Raw genomic sequence first — 6,407 nt, 5'->3', positions numbered from 1 at the left:
ACTCGAGAGTCTATCCATCTCCACTCTGTCTCTTTCGTTGGCTGCACGGACTGGACGTGCTGTCAGATCTGGTAGGCTAGTCAGCTGTTCGTTCGCACAGTACTCGCTCTCTGTCCTTCTCCCTTCGCCATTCCTCGGCCTTCGTGTGAGCATTCTGAAGAGAGAAGCCTCTTGACTTTTTATAGAACGAAAGGAAGTAGACCCTTTGTCGTGAACCTTAGTGGGTTTCAACGGCCTGAGGGTGTAGGTATGTGCGTGGGTCTTTACTTCCGCACGTTGCGGTATTCTCACGATAGATGAAAGCGATTGCCGCCCTCAAGAAGCTATGAAGTGAGTGCTTGGACGTAATAGACACTCAAAAAGCATTGTTGTACGGGTCATTTGCAAGTTTACTTGCCGTAAAGTGTCGAGTCGCAACTTTACTGTTTCGTAGAGACCGGGAAATCAGAGTATGCAAGTAGGTTAACAGCGCTGAGAATCGTATTCCAGTCTCAGCCACCTCCATCATTATCATGGCCTCCTGGTGCGATGCTGTTCTGTTTTGCTGACGAACGGTGCCCGTCGATGTGTAATTTGCATAACGTTTCCTCACACGCTCCGTTCCCATGACTACTCAATTGCCGTTAATTATATTTACCGCGATAACAGTAGAATGTCAGACAAGTAGCTAACATAATCAACACTCGGAGCAGCACAATGTCATTGCTATCATGGCCGCTCAGCAAGCAGCTGTGGGTTTGAGTCTTCATTTGCCACATTTGGCAACAGGGAAACTGAATGAGCGAGGAGATCGCGGCACCCGGCTCTCGCCCGCATTCCACGCCACTCTCCTTGCACATTTTGGCGGCCTGGTGCGCACATGATTCAAAAGTAGTGACTCGCCCTCTGCGCGCTGCATCTTGGGTTCCACCTCATCTTCTGAGCCGCAACAGATGTTTTGGTCCAGGCGGCGGATGCTGTGTGCCACGTGCTCATCATCTTCGGGGGACGAGACGCTCTCCCATGTGGCAGCGGTTCGCCTGTTGCCCTCCCGGAACTGCCGTGTAGCAGGGAGTTAGGCCAGGCGAAGAGGTGAAGCTAGCGCGTCTCGTGCTCAGAGTCGCGACAGCCAAAGACAAGGATCACGCAGTAAGCTGACGCTTGGCACTCGTCTCCGGTATGGTCTAGTGGTTAGGATACCTGGCTCTCACCCAGGAGGCTCGGGTTCGATTCCCGGTACCGGAATAATTTTATTTTTGTTTCTAGTGTCTAATTGTTTGTTCAATCGGTAATTGTTAAAACGAAGTCAGTTACACTTTTTATGATTTTTCAGTTTTTAGTTATTTTGCAATATTTATCGTTGGACTAAGATAACGTGATTTTATGTGTGTCCATAATATTGATCTACAGGGAACTAAAATGCGCCTACTAGAATTCTGTTTAAGCAACAGTTTTTTTAAGTTTCTCACAAATCTGGTTTTTATGACTACAGTTTTAACAAATACCGATTCAGCTATTACTCGAACTTCTTTCTAGGCTATATGTCGAATTTTCGAATTTTAATTTCCCGTCGGCATTGTGTAACCTCCAATGTAGTCTGTAATATATGCCCTTTTTCATTTTCATTTATTGTATGGATTACTTTTTTGGAGTGATAGCCCCTTTTTAAAATCTGTATTTAAATGACAAGAAAAGAAAAGACAATTACAACGACTATTTCGACCATTCCATTTTCGACCAATGAAGTGTAATGAAATTTTGAATTCCAACCAATCACAGTCATACATCGCGATAATTTTTGCAGCTCGACTTATCACTATCAATTTATCGCATGGTCGTTCTTTTGTTTAGTCAGTGTCGCCAACTGTTTCCCCGTAAATCGATGAGCATGAATTCTCTGTACTAAATCAAGTGCGAAATCCTACTTCCACATCTACCTACATCTTCAGCTTCTAATTCAATGTCCATCGTATCTAAAGAAAATTACATATTTCATAACAATTGTTCATTTAATTAATGTAGCTATTAATCAGGCTATTTGTAATTATATTATAAAATGTTTAAATTACATTATTATTTCAGCAGATAATGAAAATGTTTTTGTTATAATAACAAGAGAAAAGCGCAGTGCATGTAATTAACATTTTTAAACCTGTATTTCGTTTCTCTCAATTGGCATTACTGAATAACATCCAACTTCTTTATTGCAGTAATCGATATTCATCTATTTCAACTTCACAATGTCTGAATAGGTTAAGTATTCATAAGTGTACAATTATTAACATTTTATGAGCGAATTTGAGAGATGTATTATTTACATTTTTATTTTATTCACGAAATAGTCCTAATAAATGTCACTCGAATTACATTATTATACATAGTAGGTGTTACTGCTCAGGTATAGTGTAAAACATTGCACGGGCCAAGAATGAATTCTCGCCAAAAACAACCAATCGATCCACGTGATAGAGTTTGATGTGCTGAGTTCATATCTGGTTGTAGTATTTTTCTATCATGTATCGTTTTTTATTTATTCTTGATTTAATGTACTCTACCCTTTGCTTTCAATTTCATACACTCAGCTGCAGCCCTTCCTTTGTGCGGCACATTTTATCGCTGTTTGTACTTATTTCGTGATACTGCTATTTTTGTTCTGTGTATATAAAGGAGTTTTCAGCAAAGAACAAACATACATTTGTATATCCAAGCCTTGCATCTGCAATGAAACCAGTTCCCCATGACGATAACTTATCAGTTCAGAATCCTCCAGAAAGTGAAACAGAAATTTATCAAGGAATGGAATGTGAAGATTATACTGTCCGTGGATAATTATACTGTTCTTCTGATCCTGATTACATTCCTTAGATGTCCAATTCCGAACCACAACAATTTACACAACCTGGATTACGACACACTTTACTAACACTACAACAGCTGATTTTACTGTCACTTCAGAAAACTTTCATTGTTCAAGACTTTTAACAGTATAAAACAAAAGAAAATGGACAAGTTTATGTTAAACCTTTGAAGGATGATGAATACGATAAACATGAATCTAGGCTAATAAGAAATATAGTGCATAATCTCGCCTACCTTCACCTTTTCAGGCAATAGAACCAAGGCAATATTAAGTGAGGAGTAAAGATATTTTTTTTATCTTTACTAATGACCAATGTAAACAAATCACGATTGCAAATAGAATTTTAACAGCGATATAAGAAATAGCGCCCGATTTCTTATCATGCGATTCCTCGTCACAGCTTTTACGCGCATTCAGCACACGATTGGTAATCGATTAGTCATCGATGTGTTTTTCTGAATGCGGCTAATAATAATTAATCCAATGTTTATTAAGACAGTTGAATTTGGATTGTAGTAATATCCACTTCTGGAGAAATGAATAATACCTTAAAGTTAAAAAGATGGACAATACTGCTCCAGTAACATACAATAACTGTTTGAATTGGACTCATTCACAATTTTCTGCCCAATAACAGGTCTTTCACTGCAAACCCAGTATTCTCCAATCTCTCTCTTTTCCACCTTCCTTTTAATCTCTGCTTTATGATTCATATAGACTATCTTAATGTTGTAGTCTGTCATCTAATATCTTCCTTCCAGCGAATCCTTCAGTCGGCCGTTTCTTCTTAGCCAGTGACCCAGATAACTTTATACTGTATTTTATTCCTGATCAGTTTCAGCATTATTCTTTCTTAACTCACTCAGTAATGAATTCAGGGGTGGCTGAACGGGGCATGGATTCCAGAATTCCCCCCCCCCCGGGGATTTCGGACATTTTTAAGCTAAAAATGTAATGTACACAATATTATCAATTTGATATGATTTGTTAACTAGACTGAAGTCTATTATGTAGATTTTCAAGCAGTTGTTTCCTCGAAAATGTTTTTTTTTTATGTAGGGATTTTTAGGAAAGGCTAGTTGGCAACAAAATTTACTTAGTTGAGTATGTAAACCGATCGTCATTGGTTGAAATTCAAACCGTCTGAATTTTCAGTCTTGATTGTTACCGTTAGAAGTTAGGTGTGCTGTGTTTTTATTGGCGAAGTTTTCAGTGTTCGATTTGTTTAACAAAATATAATAACGTTTTTTACTAAAATAGTTTTAGTATAGCATAGCCTATACATAAATATAGGTCACTTCATGATGACAGAACAACAGATATTGTTTACTTTTCTTAAAAAGAAAACACGTATTGAGGAGTTCGTGGAATGTGCATCCTTTGCATTTAACGAAGAAAATTCTCAATTGGCTTTAAGTGGAAGTGAAATCTGTGAAATCGGTAATTCCATCTGTGTTACCTTCATCTAATAGAGTTAGTGGTGAGTCAATGAATAAAACGGTTGGAGGTGAAATCAGATATAAAAAACGATGGAAAACTTAATATGATTGGTTGTATGTATTTCGATCTTACTCGGGGTGGTGCATTTTGTAAAATGTGTGACATGCATTTAAAAATGACCTCGAGGCTTCTCAGAAAACAGGTTGATATTCATATCAGTGCTCTTTAAGCTACTGGAAGACGCATTCGTTAGTGAGTAATTAGGGTAAACATTGGTAATTTCGTGATACTTTCATGAAAATTAATTTAAAATGCAAATGTGTAAATATATCCTTATTCCGATTTTTTCATCAAAAAGACGATAATTTGCTGTACAAATCTGGACACATAAAAGATTGGACACGTTCTTGAACAAGTGCCAAAAATCACTTTTACAACTTAAGGTAAAAGGTTGGTTATTTCGTGATAACCTTGGTAATTTCGTGATATTACATTGATAATTTCGTGAGAGGTAGAAGAATTGTGTAAAAATTCATTAAAGTCAAATGAAATTCTCATTTATTGTTACAAGACTTCAAACATAGTAATTCCGTCTAATATTCATAGCAAGAAAGCATAGAAATACATAGGCCTATCAACACATAATAAGAATGAAATCAAAGTAAAAATTCAAATTGAAAAGGGATCTTCTTTGCCCTGAAAGGGTGAACACTTTTATTATGGACTCTACTATAGCCTATATTACTAGGGTAACTCCAAAAGTAAAGCATAAGATTTGTTTAAAAAATTACATTTTTATCCTACAGCTTTGCTATTTTCACAGAATGTAGATACATTCTTTAGGAACAAAATGTGACTTTTCCACATAATCCCCGTCCCTTTCAACTGCCTTACGTAACCTAGGAACGAGAGCCTGTAGACCAGCACGGTAAAAGTCTGGACCAACACGTCAGAGCCACTCTTTAGCACAACGGAGTCATCTTCTAATCTCGTTCCGCGAAGGGATCCTTCAGTTTACCAAAGAGATGGTAATTGCACGGTGCCAGTTCAGGACTGTAAGGCGGATGTTTCAGTGTTGTCTATCCGAATTTTCTGATCTGGTCTGTGGTCTTGTGACTGACATATGGCTGTGCGTTGTCGTGCAATAGCAGGACATCCTGCTTCTCCCGATGTCGTCGAACACGACTCAGTCGAGCTTGAAGTTTCTTGAGAGTTGCCACATACGCGTCAGAATTAATGGTGGTTCCGTGTGGCATGATGTCCACAAGCAAGAGTCCTTCTGAATCGAAAAACACAGTAGCCATAACTTTTCCTGCCGAAGGTGCACTTTTGAATTTCTATTTCTGGTGAATTTGCATGATGCCACTCCATTGTCTGCCTCTGTCTCCGGTCCAAAATGGTGGAGCCATGTTTCATCTTCTGTCACAATTCTTGCAAGTAAGTTATCTAGCACTTATCATTGACACTTAGCATGATAACAAATCAAACAGAAGCTACACTGAACCCATTGCGTCCCTTTTTTCTTTTTTGTTATCACATCTTATCTTCAGATTTCTAAAATTCGTATTGCAACACAATTTTTAAAATATTATAAAATGTAACGCTTACTACTCAACAAAATTTCGCCTCAAACAGCTAAGATTTCTATCAGAAAAGCTAAGCCTATATGGCGACTACAGCTGTATATAAAATTCCAAAAACATTTCCTAAAATTTCATTAAGATATAATAAATCTTTGTACCAAATATCATATGCTTACCTTTAGTAATAAGCCTGTAATGTGATTACAAACACCCACAAAATTTGTACGCCTGAGAAGTCGACGCTAACTTGCTCTCTCCAAACATAAAAGCTCACTGAAGCAGCTACAATAGTCACACAAAGCTTAGCTGTATGTTTCTGGAAACTGAACAACATATGCAATCCCTTGGCGGAAATTTGAATCTCGTAACACCACTGGTTAGTTCACGAAAGAGCAAAGAAAAAGTATTACGAAATAATGACTGCCACGAAATTACCAATGTTTACCCTACTACTCGTAGGCCTACTAAAGTTAGGCGGCCTATGTAAAAAGGATACTTAACACCGGCTTTATGGGATAATAAACAATTATTTTACATAGAGGGAT

The 6,407-nt window shown here is 37.9% G+C and overlaps 1 non-coding gene across 1 annotated transcript; it reads left to right on the top strand.

Moving 5' to 3' along the window:
* The first annotated feature begins 1,152 nt into the window (after positions 1 to 1,152).
* TRNAE-CUC (transfer RNA glutamic acid (anticodon CUC)) lies at positions 1,153 to 1,224 on the top strand. The gene has a single exon. It is a non-coding gene; the product is annotated as a tRNA-Glu (tRNA).
* The last annotated feature ends 5,183 nt before the right edge of the window (positions 1,225 to 6,407 follow it).

The sequence above is a fragment of the Periplaneta americana genome, chromosome 13 (assembly GCF_040183065.1).
Source record: "Periplaneta americana isolate PAMFEO1 chromosome 13, P.americana_PAMFEO1_priV1, whole genome shotgun sequence".
NCBI classification, from domain to species: Eukaryota; Metazoa; Arthropoda; class Insecta; order Blattodea; family Blattidae; genus Periplaneta; species Periplaneta americana.
The sequence above is the reverse complement of the archived record's forward strand: the minus strand, read 5'-3'. Positions and strand labels throughout refer to the sequence as shown.